Source organism: Puntigrus tetrazona, chromosome 3 (genome assembly GCF_018831695.1).
Source record: "Puntigrus tetrazona isolate hp1 chromosome 3, ASM1883169v1, whole genome shotgun sequence".
NCBI classification, from domain to species: Eukaryota; Metazoa; Chordata; class Actinopteri; order Cypriniformes; family Cyprinidae; genus Puntigrus; species Puntigrus tetrazona.
Window position 1 is genome coordinate 18,622,167 of NC_056701.1, and position 15,000 is coordinate 18,637,166.

Sequence of the window (15,000 nt, forward strand, 5' to 3'; positions counted from 1 at the left end):
GACTCGTAATAAGAGAAGGACATGCATTAGGAAAGTAAACATGGTCTAATTTGAACTGATGTTGACTTTAAAAGTACAAAAGTGTGTACTAACAGCACATGGCTTCCCAAAGTAGGCTGGCCTGAGAAAAAGTTTTAAGGCATGAACGAGAAATGATACAACTGTAAGGCCAGGCCCAGCAAACCGGTTTGGGAATATAATATGTTAGTTGGCATTATTATTACATTTTAACAGTTAAGAACAAATAACAAAATGTATTATAAATCTTATATAAAATATATATGTGTGTGTGTGTATATATGGTAGTGTCTCTAGCAGTGCTATTCAGTGGTCCACTGTCTACACTAATAATTGTCAGTAGGTGGAAAACAACATGCAACATATAAGCCCCAGAAATCCAATGCAAACTGATCTCTGCTTCACATGCCTTAGTAAAACCTGTCAAACACTGCATCTAATGCAAGCTTAATTTTTCCTTCAATCACAAAATAACCCACAAAAACACAAAGTGTGTGCACACAACACTGTGCTTACAGTAGCACCAATACAGCCAGAGCTCACGGTCTAAATATAGGCACCCAGCCTGACCATCTGTTTCTTATCTTAAATTAAAGGGGCAAAAAGTCTGGAACATGCAGACACGTATGCATCCAGATAAAAAAAAGAAAGGCTTATACAAGATCCTCAAAATGTTCATAAATAATGTAAAGGCTTCAACTGAAAGCACTAGGTTGTAAACAGAGCCCGAGTGGAGATAACGTTAAATCCAAGGAGATAAAGCTCATCCACTCACCAGAACATGACATTAGCGGCCGCGTACAGTAGGACGCTGTGAAAGGGTCTCTCCACAATAATACAGACTGCAGATAGGTGAGCAGGCGCTCGTGGGGTCCAAGCCGCTCCAGCAGCACTGCTTTGACGGCGCGGAGCTGCTCTTGACTCGCCGGAGCACGAGCCGCTTCGAGGCCGCCGCGAGAGCGCAGCCTCCCCGCGCAACCGCTCCTTCGGCCGCGTCTTCCGCTCCAGCCATACTTACGCGTTCGGAAAGACGCGACAGCAAAAACAGCAACGCAATCTAGAACGACAGAGCGCTTAAAACAAACCCCGTGCTTCAGAAATGGACCTGGACGTGTGTGCCGCTAGCTAGCTTTAGCCCGAAGCCGCCGCTCAGGGAAGAACAGCAGAAGTCAGACCTCGTGTGAGGCTGCCGCCGATGATACGGAGCAAGTGTGAAATAAAACCCATTTTTTGGGCATGGTCCGCTATATTTATCCGTTTAAGTGTCTGCACGGGTCCTCTTTTGTGCTGTCACCGTGCCGCTGTCATGTCCAGCCGTTGTTTTGTCGCGAGAGCTGCGGAGGACGGGCTTGATCTGGCCAGTCAGAGCTGGAGAATAACAACCAACACCTATCAGTCGGCTCTCTCTTCAGATGCCCCCACCAACTTTCAAAGTGTCCCAAACAAAAACTACGCGTTCGTTTCTTTGTTATAAAAAGGGTGTAAACTCTACTAATAAATAAAATAGTTGTCATTTGTGTTATCGACATTTTATCCAGGTTTGATGGGTAACGTAGATTTAGATTTTACAGTATGGTTTATAAAACAATAAGAAATAAAACTCAAAATATCATTTATATATATATATATATATATATATATATATATATATATATATATATATATATATATATATATATATATATATATATATATATATACTCAATGTATTTTTGTATTTGGTTTATATGTTATACTTAAGAGTGAAGAGTGAATGTTACATTATATCAAAATTAAAATATTTTCAAAAATCTAATTCACTGCCAGTATATTTTCTACATTTTAATGCAATAATAAAACAAAATGTATTGAATTAGAAAGACAGATATGTGTAGAAATGCTACAGTTATAAACACAAAAACATGTTTGTTTCTGTTTGCATTGTTACACTTATAGACATAGAGATAAACATAATTTACAAGTTTAAAATACTAAACCCCAAGGTTTTTAGGTTTTAGTATTATTATTTAATTACTATTACTATTTAAAATAAATGCTAAACTTGTTGTATTTTGCCAAAAGTGATTTAAATTTAACAAATAACCTGCTGAATTTAATATTGCAAATGTCCTCTTTTTGCGCAACTGACGCGCAGCTTTGATGTTGTTTAATGTAAACGCATACTACTACGTCATTCATTACGTCAGTGATGCTTTCTGCCTGTACTTTCTGCTTGTTTGTGTATTTATTTTTCCACTTATTTCGATAAAGAGTTCTCTAGGTACATTTTCAGCAAGTATCGATCGGTTCACGTTTGCTGGCCTTCACATTGTGAAAGTATAGAGTGGCCTAAGTCTGCGCATGCGCAGTGCGCGCACGTTAGGCCGTTGCTGTTGGAGCGGGAATGCACATAGCGGTTGATTGACAGCAGCTCGTCTCTCACCTTTACTGGTCGTACAGCTGAAATAACAGCGCAGCATGCCTCGAGAAATCATCACCCTGCAGCTCGGACAGTGCGGGAATCAGAGTGAGCCATTCGCGGTGTATCACGCTCTGTTTGATAGTCTCTACATAAACAGTTAGCTAGCTAGCTAAGAAGCTAGCTATCATGCTGGGTAGCTTTGAAATGACACAATAGATACAGTCAGTGTGAATTTGGTTGTGAATAAGAGCTATTTGTCAGCAAAAAGCCAAAAGCTTATTCACTAGTTTCTCTTTATTGACTGCTCCTACGTTTTTTGGTAATTGGTAGTGATACTTATGTAATGCTGTCAGTTGAAGAGAGCTATAATTGATCAAATAGTAATGTAACTAACCTGACCTTCTATGCACGTATTTCTAAATACTGCTTTGTATATTTTACAGTCACGTTTGACAGTGTTAGCTAGAGGGATTCGCATTGTTTATATATATATATATATATATATATATTTTAACTCTTGAGAAATATGGGGTTTATATACAGTGTCAATCTCATGTGGGCTGAGACAGAATGTCAGACTTGGTCAGTGAAGGAAATGGTGATCAGTGTGTGCAAGATTTGATTACTGTCATTGATGTGGCATAAACAATATCCATTACATTAATATTCTTCGATTGCACTGATATATAATGATGTATGACAATAGCTTAGACAATAGCCTTTTTTACAAGTGCTCTTAAGAGTCCAGCATTAATAGACTGAATCGTCTGTTTCTGTCTCTCTCTGTGCAGTTGGGTTTGAGTTTTGAAGCAGCTATGTGCTGAGCATGGCATCAGCCCAGAGGGCATCGTAGAGGAGTTTGCCACTGAGGGTACAGACCGGAAAGATGTCTTCTTCTATCAGGTACACAAATATAGACTAATGTACTACTTCATCTATCCATCCATATAAGTAATTGATCATCAACTATAATCACAACACATCAAGCTCTAAATTCTATGTTTTATTCATCGATATAAACCACTGAGTTTGTATATGGACACATCTTATCATGAAGACAACAAGCAATATTTGGGTATTGTGGCCAGTATAAACAATTTCAGTTCAAGTTATTGTATTATATATATAATATTGCCAAAACCTTATGCACAAAAAAGGTAATAAATAAAAGCATTATAATAACATGCAAATACTATTAAGGTAAAGATCTAAGTAATAAATAAAATAGCACAATAAAATGCAATCTGCGTATATAATTTGAAAAAACTTAAAATAAAATGTAATTTCTCACTAAAATTTTTGATCGTTTATTAGAAGTTCCCATAATTGACCGCCAGGTGGAGCTAGGTTCCAGTGAATGCAGCTGATGTAAGTCCATTATCCTCTGCAGTAATTATGTGGAGGCCTTTTCACAATCTCATGGAAAATTAATTTGAAATAAATGGCACAGCTTGTCTTTCCATTTTTTCGGAACAAAAGACTATTCCAATTAAAGAACAAAATTAGTTATTTCACAGAAACTGCATTGAAATCCTAATATTTTCAAAGAGACTGCTTATATTTCTTCTGAAATGAAGTGTCAAAACTCTCTTCTGATATGAATATATTGCGTGACTCACAATATTATAGTAATTTCTTCTGCATTATGGCTAGCTGTGTGGTATGTAAATTAGTGATCTACTGATATGGTGTGTGTCTTTAATAAGTGTGTGTTCCCAATAAGTGTGTGTCTTTTGCTCAGGTTATGAAATGCAATCTAAGGAACGAACTGCAAGATTTGCCAACGTTTTTTTAATTTATTAAATATTTACTACGTATTCAAAGACTTGAGGAATGAAATATTTAAAAATGATGTTTATTTGCTTGGATATGAAAAGGTATTACTCCATTTGCCTTTCTATTAATGCATTGAAAGTTACTTTTCTGACAACTATTGCCAGAAAAGATTTGATCGATACTTATACTCGAAGTATAAGATGCCAAATATCTGCGAAATATTCTATGGCATATTTCTGAATTGTCATGGAAGTCGTCATTCTGTCACTTTCTCAAGCTGAACTTTTTGTAAAATGTAATGCTCCTTTTCTCCTGTGTCAGGCAGATGATGAGCACTACATCCTCGTGCTGTGCTGTTGGACCTGGAGCCCGAGTCATTCACACCATCCTGAACTCTCCATATGCCAACCTATACAACCCAGAGAACATCTACCTGTCTGAGCATGGCGGTGGAGCCGGCAACAACTGGGCCAGTGGCTTCTCTCAGGTACACTAAGTAATGTTAGACATTAGATAATTGCTGGCTTTTATTTAAGGTTAAATTCCTGTTATATTTTAGGTGATGACTTGTTGTCATTTCTTTGAAGCTCACTTTTTGTTGTTCAGTATTGTGTGACAGTTACATTTTTATTAGATATTAACACTAATAAATAGTGAAAACTGGGCATATTGCATCATTTTAATGCAAGTTCTGCAACATTTATTCAATGGCATGTAGGTTGAATTAGCTTAATTACTCCCAAACAGATCAAATCATTTGAAATGTTTGTGTAAGACTGTTATTTCACGGACAGCACAAGTGATTCAGCGCTTCTGTAGTTTTGTCTATGAGCGTGTAAAGGCTGATAATTAAACAGCCTCCTGTGCTGAGACACATGGTGCATGAAAGCTGATTCAATAGCTGAAACTCTTTGAAACCGGGTTACACTTGTTATAATTGGGATGATGTACCGCTTCAAAATGTGAATATAGTTATTGTATTAAAAGTCGAATGAACAAAATATTTTTAAATAATGTGCTAGAAATGTGTTTCCCGACAAGCGTTAAATCCACAAGCGGCACAGGCTAACAGATACTGATGAACAATGCAAAACTCAACCTTTATTTTTCCAGTTTAATTTTTATTATTGAGAGTTCGAAAGCTAATGTCTATTCACTTTGTGTAAGCAACTGCACAAGAAAATCGCCCCATTTCATCATAAATGTATGTATCTTTCTTAACAATATAAATATGATTCAGCACATTGCATCAACTGTAGAATGATTAAACAAGAGTGATGAAACATTTAGGTGATATAGCTGTTAAATTATGACATATTCCAAATTGAAATTCAATTATGATGTGATCCAACAACAAATATGTAATAATTGTGCAAGAGTTAGACTTTTTGTTTGGGGAAAAAGTGGGGAAATTACAGGTTAACAACGTTAACTTGTTTGAATTAAAATGTGGTCAATGTATTCATTTCAGGAGAAAAATCCATGAGGACATCTTTGACATCATTGACAGAGAGGCAGATGGCAGTGACAGTCTGGAGGTATGATTCTCAATGACCGTACTCTTCTTTGTGTTATCACTGGGTTGCGTGTCATTCATTAATACCATTTTTTTCTCTTTTTTTCGGAGAATATTTGGGTTGTTAAACAGATTCATTTTTTAAACAAAGTAAAACACTTTCTGATGACCTCCAGATGGTAAAGTGACGTATTCCATTTTTTTTCCATTGCTTTTTCCCTGCACCCCTTTCTACAGTTCTCTGGTCTTTTTAACTTGCAGACATACATAGACCTATGTATACATATAGCTACATTTTCATTAAATATGTATATATGTTTATATGCATACGATTGTCTGCAGATAGTTATACAAAGGTGCTATTTTGCACTCTTAATTTACAAGATACAGATGTTCCTCCCATTAAAACAACAGACTCAGCCCTCCCTTTGTAATCGGTGTCGTTTCACTTTATTATCTGCAAATACTGATGTTTGCGCGCACATGTATTACTTGTATGTAACTAGAGGTTAGGGAGTGGTTTGGAGGATGGTGTTACCAGTCAGTCAGTTAGTTGTGTGCGTGCGTGCGTGTGTGTGTGTGTGTGTGTGTGTGTGTGTGTGTGTGTGTGTGTGTGTGTGTGTGTGTGTGTGTGTGTGTGTGTGTGTGTGTGTGTGTGCAGTGTGTGTGCAGTATATCATGCTAACTGCTGAAAGTTGAGTGACCCACATAAAGACTAGTTAGGGTTTGGGCAAAAAAAAAAAAAAAATTCCGAGGTATTAAAAATGTGGGGGCAAAACAACTCAATCGGTTTACCCAACGTGTGATATATTTCACAATATTCTAAAAGGAAGATTAAATTGAATGTGATTTGAATTTACCTTTTTTTTTTTCTAAACAAAAATAAATTATTTAACTAATCATTGAACCTAACTAAGTGACATAGTGTCAGATAAGTAATATTGAAATAGTGAAATATTATTATAATTAAAATATAATTTTTTAAAATGTAATTTATTCCAGTGATGCAAAGCTGAATTTTCAGCATCATTACTCCAGTCTTCACATGATCCTTCAGAAATCATCCCAATATGCTAATTTGCTTTCTGAAACATTTCTCATCACTGTTGAAATCCGTTGTGCTGCTTATTATTATGGTGGCAACATATTTTCTTCAGGATTCTTAGTAATGCAAGAAATGTCTGCACTTTGTTTGTTATAATGAAAGGATTCGCAAACTTAACTCAACAATCAACAAAACTGAGCCGAGGGTGCTCTTGCTTTCATTTGAGGGTGATTAACACCCCCCTAGAACTGGGCCTGCTTACGAAAGATGTCAAGGAGTTCATTTGCACATGTGCACTTTGGTCAGAGCTGTAATGATGGGATTAAGGTGTTTAAATGCCTTTTTTTTTTTTTTTTTATGGATGTCATATATTTTAATACTAGTATGCTTACTAAAATCATTAGCTCAGTCCCATTATTTTGATATATAGTTTAATCGCAGTATTGCCAAAATCTCAATTTTGTTCAAAATAAATTAGACTGAAAATGTTTATATATATATATAAGTACACATATAGATGTGTTTTAAATGTAAATGTGTTTTATTTTCAGGGGTTTGTGCTTTGCCACTCAATCGCTGGGGAACAGGATCTGGTCTTGGGTCATACCTATTGGAGCGACTGAACGACAGGTGCGAAAACGCAATTGACTGTTACAGGACTTTGACTCCCCTGCTCTGACTGATTTAGCAGTCCACACTCCTCTCCTGAAGAACAGATCCACACCTCTGCATTGTTCGCTCAGACTTGCAGTCATGAAGCGCTTGGGTGGCAGTCGGTGTAATTAGAGGGAGATGCATGCGACAGCGCCATCTCCGGTGTAATTACCTCTCTTTAGGTGTGTTTAATACCATTGCGTGTGTAACCTCAAGGGCACCAGCGGCGCTTTGGCTGGGCACGTGTTCTTGTGCCTTAAACATTCAGCCATTCTTTCTTTTTAGGTATCCTAAAAACTGGTTCAGACTTACTCTGTCTTTCCTAACCAAGATGAGATGAGTGATGTTGTCGTACAGCCATATAATTCTCTTCTGACGTTAAAGAGACTGACCCAGAATGCAGATTGTGTGGTGAGTGAATGAACACATGCACATGCGTGCACACACACGCACACTGTCTCTTAACCTTTCAGCTGGCCTAGAATTTAGGAGGTGTAACACATTTGTACACACAAACACACTCCAGGGTTGTGTATCTTAAATGAATGTGTTTCTATTTGAAACAGAGCCTCTCTCTCGTATGCAGCCTGCTACTCTAACTGCACATTTCTCAGTTACACAATCCACCTTCCCAAACAGACCTTCTTTCTTCCTCTCCTGCTTTCATTCCCTAAACAGCAGTGGATGGAGAAAAGAGAGTTTGTCCTATGTGATTATCCACTTCTCTCCAGCCATTTCCTCCTTATTAACAATAGCTTGGTCTCTGGGTTTAGTTTCATAAACCATGCAGAGTACTGTCATATCTGTACATCTGGACTGCAAATATTTAGTTATGTCAACAACACTTTCTATTTTACTTTCATACTGATATCCATCAGCACATGATTGAGCAGATATTTACACAACAAACACATCCTATTGACTCTCTGAGGAGCCAGTAATCGTGTTTGTATTATATTCTTCTCTGAGTTTTAAAGGGATTTATGAGTTTGATCATCATAACACAAGACTAAAGCATTACATCATTATTCATATCTCCAGTTAATCTCTATAGCTGAGGGCTGCGGTTCAGAATAGATTGGGCTTTAGTGGAGCAAATGTCATTAGTAAAGGGTAAGATCTGTTTTATGCATATTGTGTTTCTTGCAGCTGTCTGCTAGCTTCATTATCGTCTCTCGCAGATATAATAATGTCAGATCAGAGAGTCAGCTCAAAGGATAAGGAGGTTAATAAAGGTTGAAGATTTTCTGTCTTTCTTTGATGAGAATACAGATGTAAGGCTAACACCAAGTCTGAGGCATTATTCTTAACTGAATTAAAAAGACATTTGTCGTAATTTGCTCACCTCCATTTTGTTCTAAACTCCTTAGACTTATCTTATCTTCAAAACACACATATATGAAATCAAGCAAATCTCTGTTCTATCTTTAAAAGTGAGTTTCACCCAGATATTTCAGCTTGTATACATCAATATTGTACCTATACAAAATATATTGTATAAATGTAATACAATTAGGGGCCAAAGTTTTAAAGGGATAGTTCACAGAAAACTTTTGTTTATCTTCAGAACACACATTAAGATTTTTTTTCTGCAGATGAACAAATGTCTTTGGAATGACGTAAGGGTACGTATTTAATGGCAGAATTGTAATTTTTGGGTGAACTAAATTTTAAGATTCGGGGGGTTTATTTTTTCAGTTCATTAGCTGAAATGTTAACAAAATTGGCATATTGAATTTGGAATTTCATTGGTATTCAGCAAGGTTTGCAGAAAAAGAAAAAAAATTCTAACATAATCATCATAACAATAATAAAAAGAAAGTAACGCAGCAATCATAAGAGTATATAATTTTTCCATATCACATATTAACCACATTGGTTTTAAATATAATATTGAAAGTCTGCTTGAAAATTAAATATTGACATTGTTCTACACTGTGACTGTAAGCAAGATGGCAATTCTTGATACAGCTCCTACAACAATGTATTTCTTTCATTATGAATCCACTTCTTTATATTTACATTCATTCCTTTAGCAGACACTGTTTTCCAAAGTAACTTGCAGTGTTTTTAAGACAAACTTTAAAGACATTTTTCTGTGTGTTTTCTGGAAATCCAACCCATGCCCTTGTCAATGTTAGCTCTACCTGTCAAGTGTTGCTTGGTTCTCTATTTAGAAATGGATTCTCTATTTTCTAATTTAAATTACAATTTTAAATACGTTAAAAGAGTAGTTCACCCAAAAATGAAAATTCTACACTTTACTTGCCCTATGAATAAGGTATGAATGAACGAATAAATGAAGTGTTTATATAGTGCTTTATTGTGTATTGCTGTACACCCAAAGTGCTTTACAATCATGTTGGGGGTCTCTCCTCCTCCACCACAGTGTGAATCATCCACTTGATGATGTGACGGCAGCCACAGGACAACAGCGCCAGTGTGCTCACCACCATAGACTGTAAAATACCTAAGACGTGTCACTCTAGTTTTGTATGGGGGAAAATGCAACACTTAAAATGGCCAATCAATCACAGGAAGCCCCACCTTCTAGAATGTAATATTTTCCAATACAGAGAGATAGGAGCTGCACTTGGATTCCTGAGACGTATTTCAAAGATGGCCTCCTAGTAACATGACTTGTCTTAAAGAGACTTTGTCACCACACACCAGATACACACCAGGTTTACTTCCAAACCTATAGGAATTTCTTTGCTCTGCCAAACACAACGGAAGATATTTTGGAAAAAAGTTAAAAGCAGGTTGTTTTGGGTCACCATTGACTTTTCTAGTAGGAGGAAAAAATGCAATGAAAATCAATGGTGACCCAAAAAAGCCTGGTTACAAACTTTTCAAAATATCTTCATTTGTGTTCGAAAAAACAATTTATACCGGGTCTGAAACTACTTGAGGGTAAAAAAATTTTTAATTATTGGGTGAGCTATTTCTTTTATTCAGATTTAAGTTGCATTGAAAGTTCCATTTAAAATGGATATGTCGACTCAGATCTTAGGTCCCGAGAAGACCTACAACACAGTCTTGCATGTGGTTAAAAATCTCTTTCCTTCTTTTTCTCTTTCCATATCTCTTTCAGGTTGTGCTGGACAATACTGCTTTGAACAGAATCGCCACGGACCGGCTGCACATACAGAACCCCTTTTCTCTCAGATTAACCAACTGGTGAGTTTTAAAAATCAGCATGTTAAAATACAGGCCCCAGTTCATCTGTCTTGATCTGAAGCATCCAGCCCAGAGTGTGTCGCTTTTAAACCCCATCCCTGCAGCAAATAGAGGGACAGGCCTGGCACGGTTCATGCAGGACAGTAGAGTCACCCTTATATATTAATCACAATTGGGCATTGGCAGCTCTCCTGCGATAAGATCTGCATTTACATAATCCAGACGATCAGAAAATCAACCTAACTAAAGCCAGTCGCTGGCTTGTTTGGCAACAAGATAAATGAGAGAAGGATTTCACTGTATATGCAAATGTCAAGAAAATGTATACGCTAAACCACAGAATGTTAATATTAGAAAGCAGCTGGGTGCTCCTTTATAGTCGTGATTGTATTATCTGCTTAAAATTTGAAATAGTTCAGCCTGTCAGTTTCAGAAGGATGAAACATGGAGTTGCCTGATCCAAAAGTTGTCATCAGCTGCCTGACATGCTGTTGTGTCACATTCTAATGATCTGGTAATAAATAACCAGTCAGTCAACTGCAGCGCCATCTATGCTTTCCTTCTTATACGCCCATTATTATAGAGCCCTGCTCAGAGTTTACTTTGTCAGCTCATCCATCACTGTCTTCATCACCTCTAATAGACTCGGTCATATGAAACTTTAACAATACAGCATGTAGATTTCTAAAGGGTGACCAGAGTGCAAATAGGAAACCTGTTTCACCAGTCTAGGCTTTTATGTTCTTTGACACCAGCTGCTTTTACATATACGATACGCTTAGTGCGCCATTAGAACACCCAACACAACACAATATAAAATGGAAATAAAGCGAGACTGTTTTATTGTTGTTCCTCATTCACTTGGATTATCAAAAGACAAGTGTGCTTTTCTTTAACAGGTGTCCACTATAATGTCAGCAAGCACAACAACCCTCCGTTACTCCTGGATATATGAACAATGATCTGATTGGTTTGATTGCATCCCCATCCCTACTCCCCGCCTCCACTTCCTCATGACTGGATACACACCACTGACCACCGATCAGGCTGTAAGTTGGTCAAATGTGGGAATTTGCATTAAGATCCTTTGCAGAAATTACTGCGCTTAATTAGTAAAAACATGACATTTCTAATCTTCTTTTCGTGTCTGTTGACTTGGTTCTAATAATCATTATGAAATTGAATTTCACCTTTTCAGGTGGCGAGTGTGAGGAAGACTCACAGTTCTTGATGTGATGAGGAGGCTCCTGCAGCCCAAGAATGTTATGGTGTCCACAGGCCGAGACCGCCAGACCAATCATTGCTACATTGCCATTCTCAACATCATTCAGGGAGAGGTGGACCCCACACAGGTGTGAGCACGTTAAATAAACGCAGCTTATTTGAAGTTAAATGTGCATGTCCTCATGTTCATATGTTTATATGCGCTTCTGCAGGTCCACAAGAGTTTGCAGCGAATCAGGAGAGAAAGTTGGCTAATTTTATCCCATGGGGTCCGGCAGTATTCAGGTGGCACTGTCTCGCCGATCCCCTACCTGCCGTCAGCTCATCGTGGCCAGTGGACTTATGATGGCTAATCACACCAGCATCTCTTCAGTAAGACCTAACCCTAAAGTCTGTACTGTTTAAAAGTGGGTTTGAACTAGGTACTACATTGGTCATTTATAGATTTTTGCTTTTATTTCATCTATATCAATTGTTATTGGATATATGAAGTTTGGGGTTAATAAGTTTTTTTGTTTGTTTTTGTAAGTGTCTTATGCTCGTCAAGACTGCAGTTATTAAACTAAAAATACAGTAATCTGTAACATTTTGAAATAACTTCCAACTGATTTTAAAATTTGTTTCTGTTGAATTTCTCCAGTCCTCAGTGTCACTCATCAACAGAAATCATTTTAATATGCTAATATACTGCTTATTTTTATTATTAACGTTGAAAGCAATTGTGACAATTCTTCAGTAACAATTACATTTTTTACAATATTTCAAGTGTAATTGATTGAGATTTGTTGAATAACATTTTTTTATAAAAGCAAAACGCTGATCATACTGATCTTAAAATTAAGGATTCATTAACACCCCACATAATTACATTAATTAGTCATTTTTTCAGAACCCCAAACACCATTGAACCAGGGTTTCCATCATTATGAAAAACCTATTAACTCTAAGATTGATAGAAGATATTAACTCTAAGATTGTTAATCAGCTAGACTGTCCAAGAGTGCCATAAAAATATATATACATTTTTTAAAAAGGAAATTCATCAGTCAAAGACATGGGGACAAAACGTTGTCTTGTATGTAGAAAGGCTAGATTTGAGCGGACTCTTTAACCTCTGTCCTCCTCCCTCACTCCTAGCTGTTTGAGCGCATCTGTCGTCAGTATGATAAGCTGAGGAAGAGGGAGGCCTTCCTCGAACAGTTCAGGAAGGAGGACATATTCAAGGACAACTTTGACGAGCTGGATAACTCTCGTGAGGTGGTTCAGCAGCTCGTGGATGAATACAGCGCCGCCACACGTCCCGACTACATCTCCTGGGGCACACAAGAGCAGTGAAATCCCCTCGGCTCACTCCCAAAGCTCTCAGAGCGGAAAAGGGCAGGCTCTAAACTCATCCTGTAAAATACACAGTGACTCCAGTAGCGTATAACGTTAGCGAATTTCAGTAGGGAGCCAACTCCAGAGACTTGTGTCCATAAATCTTTTACCATAGTGTTCTGCCAGAGGCTTCTCTGCATTACTGCTGTGGTGAGATCCACTCACGTATATATATTTACATGTCATTTGTCATGTTTACGGGCCTATAAGAAGTTCTTCATAACCTGGTGCCTCTATCCTGAACTTTCACTCTTTCTCTTCTCTCCTCCTGTTTTCCTCGATCAGAGTATATTTATGGCTCTGTCTCAATCTATTTTTGTACTGCACTCTGCACTCTTCTGCACAAAATCTACATCAATCTACGTCAAGGTGGCCTGCACACAAACTTCCCTGACCACACACACGTTGGACGTCTACACCGATAAGACTGGGTGGTCTCAGATGAATGTAACCGTAGGAGGGAGTGTGAAAGATTAAGCCTCTTAGAAGAGATCAGACTAGAAGCAGCTTATGAATACACCGTCTCACTCCCTCACGTTCACGCATGCATGCTTTTAAGACAAAAGGCGATTGCTTTCAGGGGATAGACTATGATTGTGCGATTGAATCAGTTTTCCTCTCCCGTCTCGTTGTCGCGGATTACTCTCGAAGACGATCAGTAAAGTCAAGTGTTATGTTGGACCTCTATCAATCCAATCAATGAACCCTCATCGGGTTTCCTTCTAGTCAATCAAATCAGTGAAGTTACTTCAAAGTCTGGCAGAATCAGACATACACCACTATCCCAACACATTTCTTCATTTGAATAATTTATGCTTCTTCTCCAGTTTTCCTTGCGCTCCACGCTCTTATTATTAATGTTATACTGTGTATAAAGTTTGCTGTCAGACTTGATGCATTTACTTGAAGTTCATGAGAGTGAATAAATGTTTTTCTACAAGAATATTTCCGCATAAGAATATAGTCCTCACATTAAAATACCAAATGTCTCGGAATGAATGCCTGTAACTTTGATAAGCTCTTTGTGTCATATTCCAATGCTTAAGACAGAGACTGATAATCTATATATCAGGTGTGTCCATCTTGCTCTCGGAGACTTTGTTTTAGCTCCAACCTGTCTTAACACACTTGTCTGGTAGTTTCTAGTAATCCTGAAGACCTTGATTAGCTGGTTAAGGTGTTCTTAATTAGGATAGTGGCCCTCCAGGAGCAGAATAGGACGCCTCATATGGTAGCAGTTACACTTTCCTCTGAAGTCTCTTCCAAAGCAGTTTCTGTTTCTTCCAAAGGTTACAGACATTTTATTTCTCTCTAGTGGGATTTTTACTAGGGACATGCTGATCCCAAAACGTAATTTCATATATCAAATCAAGTGACCGCTTTCAGAACTGCATGTTACTTTCCTTGTAACTGGCGGGTTTATTTTAAACAGTTGGTTCCAGTGGGGTTTTTAATCATTTCTACTCAGCATTACAGGATCTTAAATATGCCTGGTTTAATTGAATGCATTTAACCTTTTAATAAGCCCTGAAAACATTTATACACAGTGGATGACAGGCAAAACTCTTCTAGATTTTGACTATTCATAACTATTCATTAGCCACAATACAAGTTATTTATAAAATTTAAAAAGTATTATTATATCTATTAATAACCAATTACTAACAAATTAAGGCTTTATATTCTTATTTTTCTATAAATTTGCTTTGAAATAAGAGTGAAAAGTACTGTATCATTTTTGAGAACATTAAATCTTTTTAAAAGGAGTCACCAAAGTTGTATTTATATAATGTCAATGCGTGAAATATT

General features: G+C 37.3%; 2 pseudogenes; one reads left to right on the plus strand and one right to left on the minus strand.

Moving 5' to 3' along the window:
- The window catches only part of LOC122341320, a 9,890-nt pseudogene extending 8,645 nt beyond the window's left edge, over positions 1-1,245 (minus strand).
- A 965-nt stretch (positions 1,246-2,210) lies between these two features.
- Positions 2,211-12,167, plus strand: LOC122341321 (annotated as a pseudogene).
- The last annotated feature ends 2,833 nt before the right edge of the window (positions 12,168-15,000 follow it).